The 11,033-nt window shown below is 41.2% G+C and overlaps 1 pseudogene; it reads left to right on the plus strand.

The window, feature by feature from the left end:
* LOC115117858 (DNA repair protein XRCC4-like) overlaps window positions 1-10,422 on the plus strand; it is a 52,253-nt pseudogene extending 41,831 nt beyond the window's left edge.
* Window positions 10,423-11,033: the final 611 nt, after the last annotated feature.

Below are 11,033 nucleotides of genomic sequence, written 5' to 3' on the forward strand. Positions count from 1 at the left end.
GTAGATTGACATAGGCTAGTGCTTTTGCTGTTTGTTAGACCTACTCATCTTGTTGGCTGATGAATATCTTCAATATGCACCTCAGAATTGGATAAGGACAGGCGCAGTTGCCTCCCTGATGTGTCTGTTTTCACTTTTAGCCTGTGAGGAAGACCGATCACGTGAGGGAAAGCCATGTGAGTGAGAGGTGCTTTGGAGCTAGCAGCACTCAGGGAGAAGGGCACAACACAGCAGTCCGGGCCATGAGCACAACAGCCACTGGCCTCAAAAGGCATGGATTTTTTTAGGGTGCATTACAGCCACACAAAGTGGATGCCACCGTGAAATTCGAGGTTATGTCAAGTGCTTGTCAAATTGTGAATGAGAGACCGCCTGTGCAAGTGTGTACAGCCTGCACAAAAAAACAAAGCAGAGCTATTGCCTTTCAAGCTACTTTTTTCAAATCATGATTAGTGTCGCATCATGCAGCCTTACAATGTAAAAAAAAATCAAAACATATAGCCCAATGTTTGTAGAATAACTGAAGTTACATTAATAAGTCTAAATTAAGCATATAGGAGTACCTATTTCTTTGTTAACCTCTAAAATAAAGTTTATATAAAATAAAACACATGATAGCCGCATTTGCGCACTCCCTCAAATCGTTTGGAGAAAATATGGTGTTATGGAGCTTTTATATTTTATTCAGCTTTGTTCAATTGTATTCTTCATACTATCAAGTAAAATAATGTCACGGAATTCTAAGCAAATTAACTAGTGTAGCCCGTAGCCATTTGGCATAGCCAGATCAGGACCTAACATAAGGACAACTCAGAGTATGCTATTCTGTTCTTCTGAAATAGACTACATTTTCTTCATATCATGCTTCTTTAGACCTGTCTAAAATAAGTATTGGATTTATTGTGAAGGTTTAGTTTATATTACATGGATTTATTCAACGTTTTACAATGCAGATGTTCCAAAGGTCTGCGTTCCAATGTTCCATCAGTTGCTTGTAGGATATGTGTGGAAGCCAGGAGATGCTAAATGTGTTTGTTAATTAACGGTCAATTACCATGAGACCGTCAGTTATTTGCTTGTCAATCACCGGCTGACAAAATGTTGTGCCCGCCACAGCCCTGTCCCTGTGTCTGGAAATAGTTGATCTCCCCCTCTAGGTTGGAGAAGTTGTCTTCATTAAAGTATGGGGATTCTAGTGGGGGGATATAGGGACATTTTTCTCTTTTGAGATTATTTCTTTTTTAATTTCTAGCCAAATGTAAAATGTTCTTGCTTTGATTAATTTAATGGAGTGTGTTAAGTGTGATCTATACCAAATAAGCATACCCTGTTTCACACCTGGTTGTTTGGTGGATGGGACTACCAGCTCTCTGTAACCTAGAGGGCAACCAGTGGGTCCATCTGCTCTATACCATTATTTTTTCAGGAAGACAATGTCTGCATTTCTGATTACTTTGGTGAAGTCTTGGCTCCTGCTCTTTAGGCAAAAAGCAGATGACCTCAAACCTTGAATATTCCAGTCTCTCTCTCTCACCCTCCCTCTCTCTCTCGCTCGCTCTCTCACCCTCTCTCTCTCTCTCTCTCTCTCTCTCTCTCTCTCTCTCTTACCCTCTCTCTCTCTCACCCTCTCTCTCTCTCTCTCTCTCTCTCTCTCTCTCTCTCTATGGCATTGTGGCATTAATAGTGTGCGTGCATCACACACACCACTAATGTGATGATACCACCTGTGATCCCTAGTCTGGAGAAGCATGTCCAGGAGATGGAGACAATGGAGGGAGATTTGTTTTCTCGTTTCATCATGCTGCTTAATGAGAAGAAGGTCAAGATCAGGGCCCTGCAGGACACCATCAGACACATCCAACAGCGGGTGGAAGAGCAGGAGAACCACCGGTTGGACAACAACTGCATATTCCAACACACCGTCGGGTTCTTTGTTTTGTCTGTCTTCATGTCCCCGGCACCTCTGTCCCTTGTCAGTTTCTGACATAGGCCGCCGCATGATGATTGTCCTATAAAAAAGAAAACGTACAATCGGTGTCTTTTGAGGGACTAACTTGTCTGAAAGTAGTTGACTTGAGTTGTACTTTTGATGGACAAAAACCTACAATGATGGACGTTATATATGATTTCATCATGCCTCTGAGTGAGCTGTAGGCATAGTCAACCCAAAGTGGAAAGACAGCCACCCTACTGTTGAAGTTAGTTAGAGGCCCAAGTGGCTCAACCTGGCCAGCCTGCCTGCCTGCCTGCCTGTCTGTCTGTCTGTCTGTCTGTCTGTCTGTCTGTCTGTCTGTCTGTCTGTCTGTCTGTCTGTCTGTCTGTCTGTCTGTCTGTCTGTCTGCCTGTCTGCCTGCGTGTAACTGAGCAGACAGTCCAGTCCATACTACATTGAAAGCTCTACATGGGATACTATCGGAATAGTAGATTTTACACATAATTTAGTTGCTTGTGCTTGGCTCTCTTGCTGTCCCTCATGGTCTTGGATTTAATTTGATTTAATTTAGTTGCTTGTGTAACCAGGAAAATCTGTTGAGATTTTTAATTACATTTTAATCGATTGCTAATGTCAGAAAAAGGTAAACAGATGTCAAAAAAATATCTAATTATTGAGAGAGATGTCAATGATGTCCCCAAATAAAGTGTGATGCCTTAGTGAGTGATCCCTCTCTCTCTTTGTCTCTTCTCACTCACTCCTGTCTCTCCATAGGGTAACTGGGGTAACTGTCAAATCCAAGGCTGGAGACAGCATTAAGGAGGAGGAGGACCTGCCTCAGAGCTTCCACCCATCTCAGGCACCCACCGTGCTCATCAGAGGTTTGTGTGTGTGTTTCTATTCTGATATTCCAATTTTTTCCCACCATGAATACAGCAGCCAAATACTGAACTCATTGTAATTTAGACACCATGACAAGGCTTGACTAATGAATTTCCCTAAAACACACCGTTGATGTTGATTCTGTGGCACTCTGTCATTACGTGAGCTTTTTTTCCATAGGTGTTCTTCCATTGGTTCTCACTTCCATTTGTTCCACCAAGATGGAAGCATAGAACATGCCAATTCACAAATAAACTTTTTTTTTAGTTGAAAGGGTTGAATAGGTTTAAGAAAAAATCTCACCTAGCCCATCAGAAGACAAGGAGATGCTTTTACCATATTGAATGTACCTATCCTATCATTTCAGATCTCCACAAGGGTATAGGGGATTGGGTCTAGGAGTCCATTTGGACATTGTGTGTCAATCAATCAAGCACCCCATTGGTCTGTGGAAGTGTCATTTTGCCTTGGCCGACACCCACAGAGAGGTGCCAAGAAGCATTCTTAACCACAGGGTTCACCTATAACTTTCTAGATCACTGTGCAGTTCAGGAACACTGACATAGCAGCTTCTACCTGTGGTAAAATCTGATTCATGTGTGCTCTATTAAGTTACAGTAGTGTGACCAACACTCTTATTGGTCCACTCCAGCACCACGAGCACAAGCAACAGTTTGGGTGGGGTGTTCAACTGGGTTTCATTTTTCGCCCATTCCCTTTACTGCTCATGATGCCATAGGTCATGATATGAATTACCATGACGACATATAGGTCAGGCTCTCCCAGTCCATGTCTGCGAGCTCCCAAGTTTATCCATGTTCATTTTTACTGCTCCATAAACTCCACATGGCAACAGAACTGATGTTAGAACAGTGGTTTAGATCGAAACGCCACCGCCTGGGGTATTGGATGCCTGGAAAGCTCTCACCAGTGAGTCATAAACCCACTGTGTGTAGTCCTCTCTGCTTCCAAGGGGTTCAGCACGTCCGCCTGCGAGGTGGTCCCTTGTCTGCGTCAGAGAGAGCCACCCCCCTGTCTCTACTGTACGGGGGGAACCGGGGCCTCCTTGTGTCTGGTCCAAACCCAGCAGAGGGATGGAGCAGGCGGTTTTGAAATGCAACACAGTCATGGTTCTCTCATCTGTACTGTAGCATCGGGATTAGTTGTGGTGGCTCTGTCCAATGGGTCGGTCTATTCTGTGTGTGTGTGTGTGTGTTAGCACTGTTCAATATTCTCAAACTGACTATATATTCTGTTTATAACCACATTTCCATCCACAGTTTTCATGCGAGTAAAGTCTTACGGGTAATTTGTTCATTCGACATGGTGGGATCGTTTTGTGTCGGTAAAGTTCATTTTGCGAGAAATGGTGGTGGAAATGCCTTTATGCGCAAATACAGATTATAATATTCATCATATCGTAGCAAACTTGGAGTCAACGCGATGATATGGTGTGTGGTCCTCCCACTACAACTTGGGAAACCATGCAGTTTATTAGGCTATAGATGAAATAAGTTACAATGAACTTCAGTGTGGTGAGAGTGCCCGATGATGAGCTTGGTATTCCTTTCCAATAAATATTGAGGGTCTTATTTTGATGACATGATGATCAATGCTTGACTGCCGTTTTTATACATTTGAATATTCTCGCTCTTATCCATAATAATCTCATCATGCAGACTAGCCTACCTGCACTGTATCTGTGAGCTGTTGGCTAGAGTGCACGTGCCAAAACCAGAGTAGGCACAACTACTATTTAATGCAACAGTTTTTGGGACAAAACATACAACATTATTAAGTTGAAAATGCGATGGAAACACATTAAACTTTAGATTTTTATTCAGCACATAAAACATTTAATTTTGTGTGTACTATGTAATCGCACACTGACTTTTTCTCAGCAACAAGTCCATTTCGTGGAAACACCACTGAAGGGAAACTGTGCCTATTTTCTTTATGCTGATTTTAGAATATTCAAATGAAAATCTGTCGCCATATGTGCTTCTTTTGTGTTTTTGTGTTTGTCTGTGAACATGACCAGACCAGAGTAAGCCCATGTGGCTGTTTTGACCCTAGTTAACCCATGTCCGTCTGTGAGTGTCCTGGTTTAAGTTTTCCTCTTGATTATGGCCTGATAAGAGAGAGTAGGATGACAGACAGATAAGTGTGAGGGAAAAAGGAAATCTAGCCTACAATTTTCCTGTCATTTTTTATGTGCTCTGTACATGTCTACATGTGACTCTATGACACACTCTTACAGGAAGTACATTTAGGACCCAAAGACCTATGGAGTGGAAACAAAGGAGAGAGTGTCAGGGCTGAGAGAGGGAATGGTAGGGAGGGAAGGAGAATAGGAGTGTGAGGGAGCAGAGAGGGAAGTGTGGATGATGAGGGATTGTCCTTTAGACTATGACAGACCTCTAAATCTACGGCATCCCCAGGTGACCCCCTTGTATATTCTATAATGTATGTAGGCTACATTAAATGAGGCACTACATTATCACCCCTGCTCTCCTATGAATGAGGGGGGAAAAGGTTTAAAGGTGGTAACAGAGTGATTACAACCTGGGGAGGTTTTCAGCATCTCAGTTCATCAACCATGGCCAGTCACTCTCCTTGAGATCAGTTGACCTAAATCATTTCTGACCATCACTCATCACGACACTGACAGTTCCCTGCCAATTACTCTACAAAGGAGACAGTAGTACAGGCAAGTGAATAGGTTAGGACCCGGGTTGGAGTAAAGAATTAGGGTTAGGCCCCTTGTTGGAGTAAAGAATTAGGGTTAGGACCCGGGTTGGAGTAAAGAATTAGGGTTAGGACCCGGGTTGGAGTAAAGAATTAGGGTTAGGACCCGGGTTGGAGTAAAGAATTATGGTTAGGACCCGGGTTGGAGTAAAGAATTAGGGTTAGGACCCGGGTTGGAGTAAAGAATTAGGGTTAGGACCCGGGTTGGAGTAAAGAATTAGGGTTAGGACCCGGGTTGGAGTAAAGAATTAGGGTTAGGACCCGGGTTGGAGTAAAGAATTAGGGTTAGGACCCGGGTTGGAGTAAGGAATTACATGCTGACCACACAGCTCGCATCACGTGCGCAAGCGTTGCAAAATACATTTGCACGTATATGTTATTCAATCATTGCGCCAACACTGCTCATGGGCGTCAGCAAGCGTCTGCGTGGCCAGGTGCTAAAATAGAAATTGGTTCTATTTGTGACGCTCAACATGCTCCTCATTGGTTTTTAGAAGTATATACCCATGTGCCATCTCCTCATAGGTTTTTAGGAGCATATACCCACGTGAGTGACTGAAAGATGAACTTAGGTCCACACTCCGGTAGGTTGTAGTAATGCTGTAAAGTTGATTGCCAACTCCAAAGAAGAAAAAGAAGCCTTAAGGAAGGAGGAGAGATGATGAGAAACAAATTAGGTTTACCGTTTTATCTGTGGATTAATTGTCGTAGAAGTGGACCTTGTGCAGTTCAGGTTAAATAACAACCCAATGTTTATATACCAGGACAAATTAGCTAGCAACAGCAAGCTAGCTAGCTAAATTGTCATACATTTTCAATGCTTTTTGACCTGTTCCCAAATTAATATAATTGGTTCAGAGTTTGTTTTGATATTTCAACCTGTGTGTCCTGATCGCATCTGGTGTGGGTGAATAAAATCTAAGTGCGCACGAGGACGGATGCGTGCGTCCAGTTTGGTCAGCATGTTAGGTTTAGGATAATAGGACACCTTAGACACAGTCATTTGATACATGTGAATTAAACCTCAAGGGGCAGTTGCATACGTAGGTGTAAACTGGTTCCGTACAATCACCTTTTCTATAGACATTTCATAGATCTTTTCATAACCTTGGTGTGTTTTCTGGCATTGTGAATGAATGAGCTCATCAAAGAATGTGGCCCTGAATGGCCCCCCTTAATCACTTTACAGCCAAACTGACTTAAAGTAAATACATCACCTGACTACTGACACTACCAACAGCTTTGAGAGGGTGTCTTTTATGTAATTTGTGTGTTTATGTGTTTGTCACCCAGACATGTCAAGCCAGACGAGCTCTATGGAGGACATTGTGCAAGACAGTAAATATGTGTTGCCCAGCAGCAAGCATGTGCTCTGTTACCATCAGAGCCCAGAGTTAAAGGTCAAGAAGCCCTCTCCAGACCAGAAGTAAACTCACAGGTTAGTGCAACAGCCAATGAAGCCCTAATATGGTAGTTGATCCTATTCATTACCTTTGACCTCCCTACCACCATTATTATTATCAAAATGTCATATGTCAACATTGTATTGAATGAATATTATTATGATTTTGGCATCATTGACATCATATATGTATGATACTTAGGTACAGTTGAAGTTGTAAGTTTACATACACTAAGGTTGGAGCCATTAAAACTTGTTTTTCAACCACTCCACAAATTTATTGTTAACAAACTAGAGTTTTGGCAAATCAGTTAGGACCTACTTTGTGCATGACATGACAAAAGTAATTTTTGCAACAATTGTTTACAGACAGATTATTTCACTTATAATTCACTGTATCACAATTCCAGTTGGTCAGAAGTTGCACATAGATGTTATTCAATCATTGCACCAACACTGCTCGTGACTGTGCCTTTAAACAGCTTGTAAAATTCAAGAAAAGTATGTGATGGCTTTAGAAGCTTCTGATAGGCTAATTGACATCATTTGAGTCAATTGGAGGTGTACCAGTGGATGTATTTCAAGGCCTACCTTCAAACTCAGTGCCTCTTTGCTTGACATCATGGGAAAATCAAAAGAAATCAGCCAAGATCTCAGATTTTTTTTTGTAGACCTCAACAAGTCTGGTTCATCCTTGGGAGCAATTTACAAATGCCTGAAGGTACCATGTTCATCTGTACAAACAATAGTATGCAAGTATAAACACCATGGGACCACACAGCCGTCATACCGCTCAGGAAGGAGACGCGTTCTGTCTCCTAGAGATGAACATACTTTGGTGCGAAAAGTGCAAACAATCCCAGAACAACAGCAAAGGATCTTGTGAAGATGTTGGAGGAAACAGGTACAAAACTATCTATATCCACAGTAAAACGAGTCCTATATCGACATAACCTGAAAGGCCGCTCAGCAAGGAAGAAGCCACTGCTCCAAAACTGCCATAAAAAAAGCCAGACTATGGTTTGAAACTGCACATGGGGACAAAGATCGTACTTTTTGGAGAAATGTCTTCTGGTCTGATGAAACAAAAATATAAATGTTTGGCCATAATGACCATTGTTATGTTTTGAGGAAAAAGGGGGAGGGCGTGCAAGCCGAAGAACACCATCCCAACCGTGATGCACGGGGTGGCAGCATCATGTTGTGGGGGTACTTTACTGCAGGATGGACTGGTGCACTTCACAAAATAGATGGCATCATGATGAGGGAAATGATGTGGATGTATTGAAGCAACATCTCAAGACATCAGTCAGGAAGTTAAAGCTTGGTCACAAATGGGTCTTCCAAATGGACATTGACCCCAAGCATACTTCCAAAGTTGTGGCAAAATGGCTTAAGGACAACAAAGTCATGGTATTGGAGTGGCCATCACAAAACCCTGACCTCAAACATATAGAAGATTTTTGGGCAGAACTGAAAAAGCATGTGCAAGCATGGAGGCCTACAAACCTGACTCAGTTACACCAGCTCTGTCAGGAGGAATGGGCCAAAAGGCTACCCGAAACGTTTGTCCCAAGTTAAACAATATAAAGTCAATGGTACCAAATACTAAATGAGTGTATGTAAACTTATGACCCACTGGGAATGTGATGAAAGAAATAAAAGCTGAAATAAATAATTATCTCTACTATTATTCTGCCATTTCACATTCTTAAAATAAAGTGGTGATCCTAACTAGGATTAAATGTCAGAAATGACGAAAAACTGAGTTTAAATGTACTTGGCTAAGGTGTATGTAAACTTCCAACTTCAACTGTAAGTGAGTGCCCAGTTTTTTTAACAGTTGAAAACCAGTTATCCATGCCAAAAAGTTCATGTCTACACAATCATCCCTGAATACTCATACTAATATCATGCATATATAGCCTGAATGAATATCTATTCGAGGGATTTAATCATAGTCAAAACTAGCAGCTTGGTCACTTCAATAATTTTACAGAACCTTAAAGGCCCATTGCAGTAGAAAACATGATGTTCTTGTGTTTTTTTATTTCCACACTATGAGGTTGGAATAATACTGTGAAATTGTGAAAATTATGATAATGCCCTTTTTAGTACAAAGGCTGTTTAGAAATTTCAGCCTGTTGTGGTGGGATGGAGTTTTTGTCTGCCTGGTGACATCACCAGGCGGTAAATTAGTTAATTGACATCATAAGAAAGAGTTCCAAACCTCTCTGCCAATAACAGCTAGTTTTCAGTTTCCCCCTCAGACCACTGCCAGACAGTCCTAGCAATATTCTTGCTTGAGAAATTGCTCTTTTTGCTAAGATGCTATTTTTTGTAAATTTTTGACAACAATCACAGTAAGGTACTTAATTGTTTCCCTGAAATGTTTTGATATTCAGATAAAAACAGCTGTAGTGTAACTTTAAACTTTCTTCAGACCCCTTCACCTGTTCTCTTGCCCCGAATCTTACTTATTGCACCTTTGTGACCCCTTGTGGTGTTCAAAACTATTTTCAGCTTTCATAGTGTCCGGCAATGTTCACTAATACAATGTACCTTATGCAAACATCCATAAATAGTGCAAATGAACCATTAAACTGATAAGCTTAACGGGCTAATTTGTAAAGGGTGGTTAACCAGTCAGCCACTGGCATCCCGATTCGATGCCTACATCAAACAAAGAGTACCTTTTTGTGCATCATTCAGGCTTAAAAGTTATTTTGGCAAGAACTTGATATTGCTAATCATGTAATAAATACTACTACTAATAATAATAATAATTATCACCAAAGGGTCTTTCAAGGTTGAGATAAAAAATACATACAAAAACTAGATGTAGGTCGGCTGGTATTTCTTTGCAGAAACAGAAAGTGTTGGCCTAATCCTAAAGGTTTCATGGTTGTTTGTGTAGCCTGGTCCATATGTGCCTGAAGCTGATCTATGCATCTTTCAAATGGTAAACATACTGAGTCATTTCGACAGAATTATGCTTGATCTCGTTAATCTTTCCACATCCTTTAAAATGGGCCATTCCTCCACATACACAAAGAGGCATTGGGAGATCAATTTCACCAGTATGTGACGACCCTCCCACTCTGTCTGCCGAATGATTTATATTTGCTCTTGTTTTCCTTAATAGGATGTCGGTGGGCGGAGCCGGGAGGGTCGTCAGCAAAATGGGACACACCTGGGCTCGGGTGTGTCCCGGGATAAATACACCTCTTCCCCATTTATTGAGGAGACTCACTCCATGCAGACACTGATAGATTTTTGTTGTGGCATTTTTGTGGCTGTTTTGTATGTTTGCTTTGTATGTTTGCTTTGGCACCTTTCAACACCCCTCATTATCACATTTATGCACGCAAACACTCACTTACACTACTGATTACACACACCATTGTTAATTGTATTTAGTTTACTTCAGTTAATAAATATATTTTGTTATTCTTTATCTCCACGTGGTCTCCTTTTTGTTACAAACTTCGAGCCGGTTCGTGACAAGTAGAACTAATAGCACATAATATCAACAGTCATTAATGAATTCAAATCAAACAAAATCCAAATGTCCCCCAAAAGTCTATTCTGACTCAAGAATGCTATTTATGACCCAATTTGGGGTTAAAACGATCTGGAAATTAAATCATTTTTTGTTTTCTGAGTGGACAGTTTCATGCAAAGAAAATGTGTGGTCTGTTGTTTGGTGGGTGGATACTTGTAAATCATTGCTCCCTGTCAAAGTGCACTGCTGTAATGGGCTTGAACATATACCTTAGCTACTGGCAGAGGACCCATCACACTTTCTGAATGTAAATGTGATGTTATGATTTGGTGTTTGCGTTTTGTACATTTTAGCCTTTGTGAGTTTTAATTTACACATTAGTATTGGTTCTTCCACTGTAGATGAGTCTGTGATAATTGCTCAACTCTAAAGCTTTTAGAGTATTTTTTTAAATTAGTTTTTCTTCTAAGCTTACTGCCTCCAATTTTCAAATGAATTTGCGTCGCATCACTTCCTCTCGCCTTGTTTTTGAGAACCCATCACTTCTTCCTCAAGGTGCAAAT

This window comes from Oncorhynchus nerka, linkage group LG27 (assembly GCF_034236695.1).
Source record: "Oncorhynchus nerka isolate Pitt River linkage group LG27, Oner_Uvic_2.0, whole genome shotgun sequence".
NCBI classification, from domain to species: Eukaryota; Metazoa; Chordata; class Actinopteri; order Salmoniformes; family Salmonidae; genus Oncorhynchus; species Oncorhynchus nerka.